Source organism: Hemitrygon akajei, chromosome 21 (genome assembly GCF_048418815.1).
Source record: "Hemitrygon akajei chromosome 21, sHemAka1.3, whole genome shotgun sequence".
Classification (NCBI taxonomy): Eukaryota; Metazoa; Chordata; class Chondrichthyes; order Myliobatiformes; family Dasyatidae; genus Hemitrygon; species Hemitrygon akajei.
The window spans coordinates 41366398-41382516 of record NC_133144.1 but is presented as its reverse complement, the minus strand read 5'-3'; the positions used below and the strand labels follow the sequence as shown (position 1 = coordinate 41382516).

Sequence of the window (16119 nt, the reverse complement as noted above, 5' to 3'; positions counted from 1 at the left end):
TTACTAAAATCCATGAAGACAACATCCACTGCCTTACCTTCATCAATGTCTCTCATCACCTTGTCAAAAAACTGAATCAAGTTGGTAAGGCACGACCTGCCAAGCACAAAGCCATGCTAGTTCTCCCTAATTAGGCCATGGGTTTCTAAGTGCTTATATATTCTATCCCTAGGAATTTTCTCCAGCAATTTCCCTACAACTGACATGAGACTCACTGGTCTATAGTTCCCAGAATTTTCCCTTGTTCCCTTCATAAATAGAGGTATAACATGAGCCACTCACCAGTCCTCCAGGACCCCGCTTACACCTAGAGGGGAGAAGTCAACGGCCAGAGAATCTAGTCTCCTGCCTTCTTCAATAAACTGGGGTAAATCCCATCAGGCCCTGTGGACTTATCCACCTTAATACTCATTAGAAGGCCCATGCTTCCTCCTCTTTGACTTCTAAACACCCTGACGTATTTATATACTCATCACTGATCTGCTGGTCCTCCATATCCTTTTCCTTGGTAAATACTGAAGCAAAGCAAAGTATTCATTAAGTACCTCACCAACATTCTCTGCATCCAACCAATGTTACTACTTTTATCCTTGAGTGGTCCCACCCTCTCCCTAATTATCCTCTTGCTCTTGATATAGAATGCCTTGGGATTCACCTTAATCCTATTTGCCAAGGATTTTTCATGACCCTTCCTGGCTTTCCTAATTCCTTTATTTTTGTTCTTTTCTGGCTTCATCATACTCCTCATGTGCTTTGTTTGATCCTAACTGCCAAAGCTTTACACACTTTTCCTTTTTCTTCTTGAATATTTTCATCACCTCTTTGGAAATCATAGAACATAGAACATAGAATAGTACAGCACATTACAGGCCCTTCGGCCCACAATGTTGTGTCGACCCTAAAACCCTGCCTCCCATATAACCCCTCACCTTAAATTCCTCCATATACCTGTCTAGTAGTCTCTTAAACTTCACTAGTGTATCTGCCTCCATCATTGACTCAGGCAGTGCATTTCACGCACCAACCACTCTCTGAGTGAAAAACCTTCCTCTAATATCCCCTCTTGAACTTCCCTCCCCTTACCTTAAAGCCATGTCCTCTTGTACTGAGCAGTGGTGCCCTGGGGAAGAGGCGCTGGCTGTCCACTCTGTCTATTCCTCTTAATATCTTGTACACCTCTATCATGTCTCCTCTCATCCTCCTTCTCTCCAAAGAGTAAACCCCTAGCTCCCTTAATCTCTGATCATAATCCATACTCTCTAAACCAGGCAGCATCCTAGTAAATCTCCTCTGTACCCTTTCCAATGCTTCCACATCCTTCCTATAGTGAGGCGACCAGAACTGGACACAGTACTCCAACTGTGGCCTAACTAGAGTTTTATAGAGCTGCGTCATTACATCACGTCTCTTAAACTCTGTCCCTCGACTTATGAAAGCTAACACCCCATAAGCTTTCTTAACTACCCTATCTACCTGTGAGGCAACTTTCAGGGATCTGTGGACATGTACCCCCAGATCCCTCTGCTTCTCCACACTACCAAGTATCCTGCCATTTACTTTGTACTCTGCCTTGGAGTTTGTCCTTCCAAAGTGTACCACCTCACACTTCTCCGGGTTGAACTCCATCTGCCACTTCTCAGCCCACTTCTGCATCCTATCAATGTCTCTCTGCAATCTTCGACAATCCTTTACACTATCTACAACACCACCAACCTTTGTGTCGTCTGCAAACTTGCCAACCTACCCTTCTACCCCCACATCCAGGTCATTAATAAAAATCACAAAAAGTAGAGGTCCCAGAACAGATTCTTGTGGGACACCACTAGTCACAATCCTCCAATCTGAATGTACTCCCTCCACCACGACCCTCTGCCTTCTGCAGGCAAGCCAATTCTGAATCCACCTGGCCAAACTTCCCTGGATCCCATGCCTTCTGACTTTCTGAATAAGCCTACCGTGTGGAACCTTGTCAAATGCCTTACTAAAATCCATGTAGATCACAACCACTGCACTACCCTCATCTATCTGCCTGGTCACCTCCTCAAAGAACTCTGTCAGGCTTGTTAGGCACGATCTGCCCTTCACAAAGCCATGCTGACTGTCCCTGATCAGACCATGATTCTCTAAATGCCCATAGATCCTATCCCTAAGAATCTTTTCCAACAGCTTTCCCACCACAGACGTAAGGCTCACTGGTCTATAATTACCCGGACTATCCCTACTACCTTTTTTGAACAAGGGGACAACACTCGCCTCCCTCCAATCCTCCGGTACCATTCCCGTGGACAACGAGGACATAAAGATCCTAGCCAGAGGTTCAGTAATCTCTTCCCTATCCTCGTGTAGCAGCCTGGGGAATATTCCGTCAGGCCCTGGGGACTTATCCGTCCTAATGTATTTTAACAACTCCAACACCTCCTCTTCCTTAATATCAACATGCTCCAGAACATCAACCTCACTCATATTGTCCTCACTGTCATCAAGTCCCCTCTCATTGGTGAATACCGAAGAGAAATATTCATTGAGGACCTCGCTCACTTCCACAACCTCCAGGCACATCTTCCCACTTTTATCTCTAATCAGTCCTACCTTCACTCCTGTCATCCTTTTGTTCTTCACATAATTGAAGAATGCCTTGGGGTTTTTCTTTACCCTACTCGCCAAAGGCCTTCTCATGCCCCCTTCTTGCTCTTCTCAGCCCGTTCCTAAGCTCCTTTCTTGCTACCCTAAATTCCTCAATAGACCCATTTGATCCTTGCTTTCTAAACCTCATGTATGCTGCCTTCTTCCACCTGACTAGATTTTCCACTTCACTTGTCACCCATGGTTCCTTCACCCTACCATTCTTTATCTTCCTCACTGGGACAAATTTATCCCTAACATCCTGCAAGATATCCCTAAAAATCGACCACATGTCCATAGTACATTTCCCTGCAGAAACATCATCCCAATTCACACCCGCAAGTTCTAGCCTTATAGCCTCATAATTTGCCCTTCCCCAATTAAAAATTTTGCTCTCCTCTCTGATTCTATCCTTTTCCATGATAATGCCAAAGGTCAGGGAGCGGTGATCACTGTCCCCCAGATGCTCACCCACTGACAGATCTGTGACCTGACCCGGTTCGTTACCTAATACTAGATCTAGTATGGCATTCCCCCTAGTTGGCCTGTCAACATACTGTGACAGGAATCCATCCTTGACACACTTAACAAACTCTGCCCCATCTAAACCCTTGGAACTAATCAAGTGCCAATCAATATTAGGGAAGTTAAAGTCACCCATGATAACAACCCTGTTATTTTTGCACCTTTCCAAAATCTGCCTCCCAATCTGCTCCTTGGTATCTCTGCTGCTACCAGGGGGCCTATAGAATACCCCCAGTAGAGTAACTGCTCCCTTCCTGTTCCTGACTTCCACCCATACTGACTCAAAAGAGGATCCTGCTACATTACCCACCCTTTCTGCAGCTGTAATAGTATCCCTGACCAGTAATGCCACCCCACCTCCCCCTTTCCCCCCTCTCTATCCCTTTTAAAACACTGAAATCCAGGAATATTGAGAATCCATTCCTGCCCTGGTGCCAGCCAAGTCTCCATAATGGCCATTACATCATAATTCCATGTATGTATCCAAGCTCTCAGTTCATCACCTTTGTTCCTGATGCTTCTTGCATTGAAGTACACACACTTTAGCCCTTCTACCTTACTACCTTTATACCCTTTATTCTGCTGCTCTTTCCTCAAAGCCTCTGTATATGTTAGATCTGGCTTTACTCCATGTAATTCTTTCACTGCTCTATCGCTCCAGGCCCCATCCCCCTTGCAAATGAGTTTAAATCCTCCCGAACCATGCTAGCAAACCTACCAGCCAGGATATCGCTCCCCCTCGAGTTCAGGTGCAACCCATCCAATCTGTACAGGTCCCACCTTCCCCAGAAGAGATCCCAATCGTCCAAAAATCTAAAACCCTGCCCCCTGCACTAACTCCTCAGCCACGCATTCAACTGCCATCTCCTCCAATTCTTACCATCACTATCACGTAGTACTGGCAGCAATCCTGAGAAATCCAAGGATCTCTTATCTTTCCACCCTCATCCTTCCTTCTAACAGGACCATATCTTTCCTGCAGTCTGTGCAACTGATCTTTGAACACCCTCCATGTGCCTGATATCAGAAAACACTTCTTAGTTCTTGTCTAATGCCCTTGTAGTTCACCCTATTCCAATTCAAAATTCCCCCTCAAGGACCATGCCTATCCTTATCTATAGCTATCCTGAAAGTTAAGGAGTTATGGTCACTGTTCTTTAACTGTTCACCCACTGAAAGGTCAGTCTAGGCTAGGCTCATTAACCAAAACCAGGTCCAGTACAGCCCTTTCTCTCGGTGGACTGTCCACATATTGATTTAAGAAACCTTCCTGGATACACTTAATAAATTCTGCCCCATCTAAACCCCTTACACTAAGGTCCCAATTTACATTAGTGAAGCTCAACTCCCCCTTGAAAACAGTCCTATTGTTTTTACATGATTTCTTAATCTGATTACATATCTGCTCCTACAGTCCCGTTGGTCTGTCGTACACCACCATTAGTGTGATTGCACCCTTATATTCCTGAATTCTATTCAAAGAACTCAGTGTCTGACCCGTCCATTATCTCTCCCCAGAGTTCAGCTGTGATGTTGTCCCTGATTACAGGTGCAACTCCAGCCTCTCTTTTACCTCCTCCTCTATCTTTTTTAAAACTTCAAAAACCCTGTACGTTAATCATCCAGTCCTGCCCCTCTCTCAACATATTTTCAGTAACGGCTACAACATAGTAGTTCCATATACTGATCCATACTCTAAGTTCATCACCCTTACCCTTAATACTCCTGTCATTAAAATAAACACTGAACTCTCAGACTCATCATACAATGAGCATAGAAATTTATAGCACATTACAATGTAGTGCTGATTATGTAACCTACTCTAGAAAATGCCTAAAATTTCCCCTGCGCATAGCCCTCTATTTTCCTAAGCTCCATGTACCTATCTAAGAGCCTCTTAAAAGATCCTATTGCATCCACTTCTACCACCACCACCACCAGTGGTGCATTCCATGCACCACCACTCTCTGTGTGGAAAAACTTACCCCTGACATCCCCTTGGTACCTACTTCCAAGCACCTTAAAACTATGCACCCTCGTGTTAGCCAATTCAGTCCTGGGAAAAAGCCTCTGGCTATCTACATAATCAATACCCCTCATCATCTTATACACCTCTATCAGGTCACCTCTTATCCTCTGTCACTCCAAGGAGAAAAGGCCAAGTTCACTCAACCAATTCTTATAAAGTACACCCTCCAATCCAGGCAACATCCTTGTAAATCTCCTCTGCACTCTTTCTATAGTATTCACATCCCTCCTGTAGTGAGATGACCTGAAATGAACACAGTACTCCAAGAAGGGTCTGACCAAGGTCGTATATAGCTGTAACATTACATCACGGCCCTTGAACTCAATCCTATGGTTGATAAATGCCAACACACCATGCACCTTCTTATCAACACTGTCGACCTGCGCAGCAGTTTTGAGTGTGCTATCAACATGGATCAGAAGATCTCTCAGATCCTCCACATGGCCAAGAGTCTTACCATTAATATTATATTCTGTCTTCAAATTGAACCTAGCAAAATGAACCACTTCACAGTTTTCTGGATTGAAATTCATCTGCTACTTCTCAGCCCAGTTATGCATCCTATCGATGTCCCGCTGTAACCTCTGACAACACTCCAGACTATCCACAACAACCTCAACCTTTGAGTCTTCAGAAAATTTACTAACCCCTCCCTCCACTTCTTCATTCAGGTCACTTATAAAAATCATGAAGAGGAGGGGTACCGAAACAGATCCTTGAGGCACACCACTGGCGACCGAACTCCATGCAAAATACAAGCCATCTACAACCACGCTTTGCCTTCTGTGGGCAAACCAGTTCTGGATCCACAAAGCAAGGTCTCCTTGGATCCTATGCATACTTTCTGAATTATCTCTACTCCCTTCATTGAACAAGAGAACAACATTTGCAACCCTCCAGTCTTCCAGTACAATTCGGAATGATGATACAAAACTACTGCAAGAGGCTCAGCAATCTCCTCCCTCACTTCCCACAGTAGCCTGCGGTATATCTCAGCTGGTCCCAGTGACTTATCTAACTTAATGCTTTTCAAAAGCTCCAGCACATCCTCTCTCTTAATGTCCATATGCTCAAGCGTTTCAGTCTGCTGTAAGTCATCCCCGCAAATGCCAAGGTCTTTTGCCCTGGTGAATACTGAAGCAAAGTATTCATTAAGTACCTCCGCTACCTCCTCCGGCTCCATGCATATGTTACCACTATCGCACCTGATTGGTCCTATTCTCATACAGCTCACCCTCTTGCTCTTCACATACTTGTAGAATGCCTTGGGGTTTTCCTTAATCCTGCTCACCAAGGGCTTCTCATGGCCCCTTCAGGCTCTCCTAATTCCATTCCTAAACTCCTTCCTAGCAACCATGTAATTTTCTAGAGCTCTAACAGTACCTAGTTATACCTGTTATTTCAATTTTGCCTTTCAATACTTTCCCTAATATCTACCTTCTAATCTGATCTTTCCCTTACTTACTCTGGTCCCAAATCCCCTGCAAAACTAGTTAACACTCTCCCAAGTAGCAACAGCAAAGCCCCCCACCCAGGATATTGGGTCCCCTCCAGTTCAGGTGCAACCCATCCCTCTTGTACAGGTCATCTCTGCAACAGAAAAGGTTCCAATGATCTAAGAACTTGAAACCCTGTTTCCTGTACCATCTCCGCAGTCACTCATTCATCCGTGCTATCACCCTATTCCTACCAGCACTAGCCCGTGGCGCAGGGAGTAATCTGGAGATTACAACCTTGGAGGTTCTTCTCTTCAACCTTCTCCAATATACTCACTGGGTAAGACTTCTTCCCTTCTTCTGCCTACATCATTGGTGCCAAATATGCACCATGACCTCTGGCTGTTCCCCTTCCCCCCTGAAAATACCCTGCAGCCGCTCTGATACACTCTGGACCCTAGCACCCGGGACACAACACGCCATCCTTCTGTCTCTTTTGTGACCACTGGATCTCCTTTCTGTTCCCCCTAATTATCCTATTCAGAAAGGATGTTTTGTCATTGGAGAGAGTCCAAAGGAGGTTCACGAGGGTGATTCTGGGAATGAAGGGGTTAACAAATGAGGAGTGTTTGGCAGCTTTGGACCTGTACTCACTGGGATTTAGAAGAATGCAGGGGGATCCCATTGAAACTACTGAATGTTGAAAGGACTGGATAGGGTGGATGTGGAGAGGATGTTTCCTGTGGTAGGGGCATCCAGAACTGGAGGGCACAGGCTCAAAACTGAGGGGTGAGTGATCCTTTAGAACAGAGGTAAAGAGGAATTTTTTTCTTAACCAGAGAGTAATAAATCTGTGGAATGCCAGTGACTGTGGTAGAGACCAAGTCCATGGTATATTTTAGGTAGAAGTTGATCATTTCCTGATTGGTCAGGGCTTTAAAGGATATGGTGAGCAGGCAGGTGTATAGGGCTGAGTGGGATCTGGGATCAGCCATGATGGAATGGCGGAGAAGGGTCGATGGGCTTAATGGCCTACTTCTGTACCTACACCTTATGGCCTTATGGTCTTATGGAGTCTCCTATAACTACCACACAGCCTGACTTTACCCTTCCCTGAGCTAGCCTCAGTGCCAACAGCCTTGCTGCTGCTACTGTGATCTGATGGGTCATTCCTCCAGCAGTATCCAAAGGCGTGTACTTGTTGCTGAGGGGAACCTTCTTAATCCCCTTATCTCTCCAGGTGGTCACCCGTCTACTGTCTGAAACCTATATTCCGGGAGTGACCATCTCTCCGAAAGTCTCGCCTACGAGATTTTCAGCCTCCCGAATGATCCTGAGTACATCGAACTCCAGCTCCAGCTCTTTGACCCAGTCAGTCAGGCTCTGAAGTTGTGTGTACTTCCCGTAGAGGTAGTCATCAGGGAAGCTGTCAGATATCCTGAATTCCCAGATCTGGGAGGAGGACCATTCCATCCTGTCTACACTCAGACCCCACTTAATGCCTAGGATCTGTTCCATTGAGGTGGAGCACTATGTAAATCAGTGTTATGCAGGTCATTATAACATCAAACCTGAGATATATGATTTATTATTTTATGCATACACAGTAATTCGTGGAGTAACAAACACACAGACAGGCCTAACCTGTACACCAGTGGAGCTGCAACACATCACCACAGCAGGGGAGGGAAGCGAGTGGTGGTCACATCTTCGAGTTGGGACCCAGATCTCGGTCCTCCTCTAACTTCGGCTTCTTCTTCAAGTAGGCCTCGAGATTTGACCACTTTTTCTTAAGTTTCCTCTCATCATAGCAAGAAGTCATGTCAAAAACTCCTCTCTTTGCCTTATTGCTTTGCTCTGTCAATTCTTGAAGCTCTTCAACGTTAAGGCTCTTGCTGTCTGCATGAGCCGCTTCACCAGAGATACGTACACTATGGAGATTACTGCTTTGTTTAAATCTGTCAAATCAACCCCTGCTGGCTGTGAATGTTACCAATGTTTCTTCTTCTTCTTCTTGAATATGATTGAAGATACTTCTTGTCTGTTCCATTATTATCAGCATCACCCATATATTCAAGCAAATGGCTCCTCGAACGGGTCAGCTTTGTTGATAATAATTTTGAGGTCATTGTTGCAGAGGCTTTTGTCTTTTCTGCATTTGTTTATAATTGTTCTGATTGTTGATGCAGCCAGTTTCAAGTGATGCTGTATCACTTGCGGTTTCACATCCATGCTAATGCCTTTCCTAGACATCTTAGATATACTGCCCTTACTGGGAGTTGCAGGCCATTTTCCAGTCATTATGTGTGAAACAAAAATGGAACAGGTTGGCAAGGGAGCATCAATCTTTACACATGCGGGAGAGACAGAGTGTGAACTACTACGTGATTGGCTGTGAGTGGCTCAGGGCGTATGCAAAGCGCTCTCACTGGCTGATTGAATACTTGCCGTAATAGCGGCCACTCTTGAGAAATTTTAAGTGTTGCTTAGAATGAATTTTTGTAATTTTTTAAAGAATTTGAATAAAGAATTGAATAACTGCATTGTAACGAATTAGCACTATGCGGGGTCTGAATGTACTCTATACTAAAAAAGAAAAAGGTTTCCCTCTTTGTCACTGTGCCTGCTCCTGCTGAAGCTTTTTAAGCCAAAGCCTTCACACTCGATTATTGGCAGACGATGTACACTCCACTTGAGCCCGCCCTCCTTTTATTTGCAGTTGAGTTTAGGCCTCTGACGCTGACATTTTCTGTGCCTGCGTGGCCCAAAAAGACAGGCCTTGCCCAAACCTGCTTCTTTTATCTTCTCCCTCCCGACTTCTGTAGGGCTCTGACATTGGCATTTACATTCCTCCTGCATAAGCCACCAGAATATGCTGGACTGCAAAGATGCATACATCAGGATGCTCTTTATTGACTGTAGCTCAGCATTCAATACTAGCATCCCCTCAAAACCTTCTTGTGCAATTGGACCTTCAATTTCCTTACTTGCAGGCTCCAGTCAGTTCAAATTGGCATCAACATCTCCACAATCTCCATCAGCACTGGTGTACAAGAGGCTGTGTGTTTGGCCCCCTGCTCTATTTGCTTTACACTTAGACTGTGTGGCTAAGCACAGATCCAATGCCATATTTAAGTTTGCTGATGACACCTCTGTGGTAAGCCAAATCAGCACACTGGAGGGAGATCTAAAATCTGGCTGAGGGTGCCACAGCAACAACCTCTGACTCAATATCAGTAAGATGAAGGAGCTGATTACTGACTTCAGGAGGAAGAAATGGGATGTCCATGAGCCAGTCCTCATCAAAAAGGGTCAGCAACTTTAAATTCCTTGGTGTAATCATTTCAGAGGACCCGAACTGCGCCTAGCACGTAAATGCAATTATGAAGAAAGCTTAGCAGTGCCTCTACTTTCTTAGGAGTCTGCAAAGCTTCAACATGACATCTAAAACTTTTACAAACTTCTATAGATGTGTAGTGGAGAGTATATTGACTGGTTGCATCATAGCCTGGTGTGGAAGCACCAGTGCCCTTGAACGGAAAGTCCTACAGAAACAGTGGATACAGCCTAGTCCACCATGGGTAAAACCCTCCCCACCATTGAGCACATCTACATGGAGCATTGTTGCAGGAAAGCAGCATCCTTCATCGGAGACCCCCACCACCCAGGCCTTGCTCTCTTCTCACTGCTGCCATCAGGAATAGAGCTCAGGAGCCTCAGGACACTCACTTTCATGTTCAAGAACTGTTTATACCACTCAACCATCAGCCTCCTGAACCAGAGGAGATAACTTCACTCAACTTAACTCTCCCCATCACTAAATTACTTTCACAACTTACAGACTCACATTCAAGGACTCTCAATCTCATGTTCTTGGCCATTATTGCTTCTCCACAGTATTTATTATCATTATTTCTTTTTTTCTCCTTCTTCTTGTTCTTGTACAATTTGTTGTCTTTTGCACACGGGTTGTCCGCCCTGTTAGTGCAGTCCTTCATTGATTCTATTATGATTATAGGTTTTATTGAGTATGCCCACAATAAAATGAATCTCAGGGTTGTATATGGTGACATATATGTACTTTAATAATAAATAAGTTTACATTGAACTACTTGCACAGACAAGGAGTTCAGGGCTGTGGCAGATTAACCATTAAATGACCCACTCCTGCTCCTACTCACTTGTAGACCACTGATCTTCAATTTCTTCCTCTCTCAGCCTTTGGTCCCTTAATATATCTGCGAGGTTATGCGTGTTTTCTCTTGTGAAAACAAAGTTTGTGCTTATCAAGCTGTTTTGCCATTTCATTGTTTCCGAATGTAATTCTCCTCATTTTCGATTATACGTTCTGCACCAGATTACACAGTTCACATAGTTAAAGAAGGTTTTTACAGTACTCTTAGTGTTTCCTGTGAGCTTATACTACGGGGACTTATGCTAAAAATAGACATTCCTCAAGTGTTTTTGGAAAAAGACAAAGTGATGAAGAAGGCACCATGTGTCCACCTCTCAAAAGGATTCTCAAATGCCAAAGCTGGCCCAATAGTTCTGATGTTATGGAAGTCGCCACAGAAAGGTACAGTAACTTCCTTTCCTGAGCTGTAGGCAACATACCCAGAAATATTATTAAGTGCAATTAACTTAATATAGTGGTGTAGCTGGTTAAGGTGCTTCCTCAGAGTTTTTCAAATCCTGACTTTAGCTTGCTGTCCGCATGGACTTCGCATGTTCTCCCTGTGGTCATGTGGGGTTTCACTCACAATCACTGAACATATTCGGGACTGACAGCGATAGATCACATGTTGGGGTGGCACCCAATCCCAGTGATCCTGATTCTCTAATGGTAATGGTTGTAGGATTATTTTTTTGTTTAGTCAACTTGATGTTGAACATCATCTGGTGTGACTCAGAATCCTTGAAGAGTCCACCTTTGCTAAATTTTCAGCAGATGAATGCAATGGACATTGACGGTTTGATATTGGTTGGCTCCAGATTTTTATGTTCGTTTCCTCAGCTGGCTGAGTTCCCACTTCTTCTTTCAGCTTTCAGAAGACCTGACTATTGGCACAGGGGTGCAGTTAGTAGACCCATTGTCTTATACAGTGCCAGTGAGCTAGGTTCAGTCCAAACATCTAGAGCTCTCTCTATGGGGTTTGCACATTCATCTTGTAACCACTTGGCTTTTTTCCAGGTGCTCCTGTTTCCTCCCACATTCAAAGCTGTGTTGATCGTTTGGTTAACCGGCTGCTGTAAATTGTTCCAAGTGTGTGGTAAATTTGAGCAACGGAATTGATGGCTTTGTCGCCAAGTTTGCATTCGATACAATGATAGGTGGAAGGGCAGATAATGTTGAGGAAGCAGAGAGGCTACAGAAGGACAGACAGAGTAGAAAAAATGGACAAAGAAGTGGCAGGCAGAATATTGAGTGGGGAGTGTATGGTCATGCACTTCAGTGGAATAAATAAAAACATAGATTATTTTCAAAATGGAGAGAAAATTCAAAAATCTAAGGTGCAAATGGACTTGGGAGTCATCATGCAGGACACTCTGAAGGTTAATTTGCAGGTTAAGTACCTGGTGAGGAAGGCAAATACAATGTTAAAATTCATTTCCAGAGCACTAGAAATTAAAAACAAGGATGGAGGTTTGAGGTTTTATAAAGCACTGGTAAGGCCTCATTTGGAATATTGTGAGCAGTTTTGGGCTCCTTATCTAAGGAAGGATATGCTGACACTGGAGAATGTTTAAAGGAGGTTCACAAAAATGATTTGGGGATTGAAAGGCTTATCATGTGAGGAGCATTTTGTGGCTCTGGGCCTGTACTCACTGGAGGCATGAAAGGAGATTTCACAGAAACCTTTCACATGTTGAAAAGCCTCAATAGAGTGGATATGGAGAGGATGTTTCCTATGGTGTGAGAGTCTAAGATCAGAGGACATAGCCTCAGAATAGAGGGACGCCCATGTGGAATGGAGATCAGGAGGAATTGGAGGCTGTGGAGGCTAAGTAATTGGGTAGTTTTAAAACAGAGGTAGATAGATTCTAGATTGGTCAGGGCATGAAGGATATGAAGAGAAGGCAGAAGATTGGTGCTGAGAGAGAAATGGATCCACCATGATGAAATGGTGGAGCAGAATCAATGGGCCAAATGGCTTAATTCTGCTCCTATGTCTTATGGTATTATGGTCCAAATAGTATAGCCTGGGGAGAGTTGATAAGACTTGTGGGAGAACAGAAAATAGGATTGATGTAGGATTAGCGTAAATGGGTTGCTGATTGTCAGTATGGACTCAATTGGTTGGAGAAGCTATTTCCGTGCTGTCCTCTTTATGGCTCAAGCTCCATTCATTAAGGATTCCTAGCCAGAGATGTACTCGTTGAAGCTTCTGCATGCTTGCTTCTGGTCACAATGGGACAACTTGGAGACCGGGATTCTCAATTCAATGACAGATGACATATTATTCACTTTGTTCCAGGGATACAACAATAAATTCTATCTTCTCAGCAAAATATGAGATGTTGTGTCAATCCTTGACCTTGGAAAATGCTTGCCTCTGCTCTGTGACACTTAACTGGACCCATAGCCCAAACTCTCATGCTTTGAGTTATGTAGGGACAAGAACGGATCCTTAATGTTATGACACTAATTTTTGTGCATGCATTCATGCATTAATAGCCTCATTTTGTTTTTCAGTGTGTCTGCCTTTATGCATACTCTATTAACAAATGGGAATTCTCCTCAATGATTCACTGCCTCACAAACTGACCACAGAGTTCTCTGATGTCAACTGATTCTTTCACTCTGACCAGCAACCAGAAAAAAAAGAGTAACATGGACAAGAACCAGAGAAAAGTTTCCTGTACATTCCGCAAACTGTAAATCTGCCTAAAGTTTCACTTCTGAGGAAGTGATCCAACACTGGTTTGCAAATGAATTAATTGTCAGTCTGTTTCTGTTCCTTTTCTAAGGCACTGTAAAACCAAAGCTTTGGTCTTGATTCTTCAAAAGGACTCAAGGAAGTTAAGTACAATCAAACAAAACTCTAGACTGAAACCAGATTAGCAGGAATATGATTCCATTTAGTTCAGCCATTGAAGGTGTAATATCTATAGATTGGAAGGCCTTAGATGAAGTTACACAGTAGTCACAACATATAAAAAATAGAAATCAAGGATATTTTTGCTCCCACAGTTAGAATTATGTTAGGACAGTTTCATACTAAAGTTATAACAGTCAATTTGGACACAAGAGCTAGGAGTAAAGGACATAAAAATGAATTCAGGTTCAGGTGGATAGATGATTCTTTGTCAATGAGTGACATGTTTGATCAAAGCATGAACCTACAGTTGCCTCAGCATAGCTAAATGAAAGATGTTCACATGGAAGACGGCAAGTTGCATTCACCTTCAAAGAGAGTCTACAGGAAAAGAAGCCTGCCCCGTCATTTAATAAAGTCACAGCTGATCTCATCGTAGCCTGAACTCCAATATCCTGCTTGTTGCTCATGACCCACATCTCCCCTGAATCTTCCCCGTATGACCTTGAATATGTTTAATGGCTCAGCCTCCAGAGAACCAGGGTAAGGTACTCTGTTAATGCATACTTTCCTGCTTCATCACTGTCTTACATGGTTGACGTACATCTGCAACATGGGTTAGCCAGTGGATAACAGATCTTGCAAATACATAGTTAGGAGTAGGAGAAGGCCACTCTGCTTCTCCAGCCTGCTGAGTCATTCAAGAACATTCTGCAAACCCAGTTCTGCATTCTTCCCTTCCTGCAGTAAACTTGCTCATCAAGAATCCCTCTACCTCTGCTTCCCTCCAGCCTTTGAGGAGGGGAATTCCAGAGACTCACAACTCTCTGACCTCACCTCTATCTTCAATGGGTGGTGTTATTTTTAACAGTGACGCCAAGTTCTAGATTCTCCAACAAATGCAAACTTCTTCTCTGTATCTATCCTGTCAAGAACCCACATGATAATTTATTATGTTTCTTTGTCCCTTCCACTTGTACGTACTCCAGCAGATACAAGCCCAATCTTTCTTCATAAATCAACACCACCCTTCCACTTATCAATTTAAAATAGTCATCCCTAAAATGCCTCCAGTGTATTTTGTTTGTTTGTGAATAAGGAGACCAATATTACACACATTGCTCTGGATGTTCTGTAGATCAGAGTGATCTAGGAATAATGGTGCATAGTTCCTTGAAGGTGGAATCTCATGTGGATAGGGTGGTGAAGAAAGCTTTTGGTATGCTGGCCTTTATAAATCAGAGCATTGAGTATAGGAGTTGGGATGTAATGTTAAAATTGTACAAGGCATTGGTGAGGCCAAATTTGGAGTATTGTGTACAGTTCTGGTCACCGAATTATAGGAAAGATGTCAACAAAATAGAGAGAGTGCAGAGGAGATTTACTTGAATGTTACCTGGGTTTCAGCACCTAAGTTACAGAGAACGGTTGAACAAGTTAGGTCTTTATTCTTTGGAGTATAGAAGGTTGAGGGGGCACTTGATAGAGGTATTTAAAATTTTGAGGGGGATAGTTAGAGTTGACGTGGATAGGCTTTTTCCATTGACAGTAGGGGAGATTCAAACAAGAGGACGTGAGTTGAGAGTTAAGGGGCAAAAGTTTAGGGGTAACACAAGGGGGAACTTCTTTACTCGGAGAGTGGTAGCTGTGTGGAACGAGCTTCCAGTAGAAGTGGTAGAGGCAGGTTCGATATTGTCATTTAAAAAAAAAATTAGATAGGTATATGGACAGGAAAGGAATGGAGGATTATGGGCTGAGTGCAGGTTGGTGGGACTGGGTGAGAGTAAGCGTTCGGCACGGACTAGAAGGGCCAAGATGGCCTGTTTCCGTGCTGTAATTGTTATATGGTTATATGGTTATATGGATATGATTTCACCATTGATTTAAATAAAGGAAGCACACCTTCCTCTTTCCTTTTTGCTTGGCAATAGACAATAGTAGTATGTTGACTTTCCTAATTATCTGCTGTATCTGCCTGCTAGCCTTCTACAATTCGTGTATTAGAACACCTTTCCTAGATTAAAATGCATACCTCACATCAGGTTTCCTTATCTAAATCATTCTTTAAGTTGAGTCCTCACCCTCACTCATTAGATCTTGCCAAAAAATAAAAAGACTCACTTATACCTATGCAGGCTACTGATGCAGGTTTTTCACCCAAAATGTCAACATTTCCTTTCCTGCCACAGATGCAGAGTTCCTGCATCTTCCTGCATTTTCCAGCATCTGCAGAGTCTTGTGCCTCCTGTGTTGTCGACATTTATGCCTACTCTGTTTCCTGGTAGCCAGGCACTCTACAGTCCAGGCCAATGAACCTCCAACACCAACATGTATCCCACAATAATCTTTATCGACAGTATATATTACTTCATCAAAGAATTCTAATAAGATGGTCAAAACATGATTTGCACTTCACAAAGCCAAGCTGCCTGGTTACCTTGACCCACTTTCTGTGGGACTAATTCTCACT

General features: G+C 43.5%; 1 protein-coding gene across 1 annotated transcript in view; it reads left to right on the top strand.

Annotated features, from left to right (window-relative positions):
- Window positions 1-16119, top strand: part of LOC140714253 (rho GTPase-activating protein 22-like) — a 524093-nt gene that overhangs the window by 28514 nt on the left and 479460 nt on the right. The window lies entirely within an intron of this gene.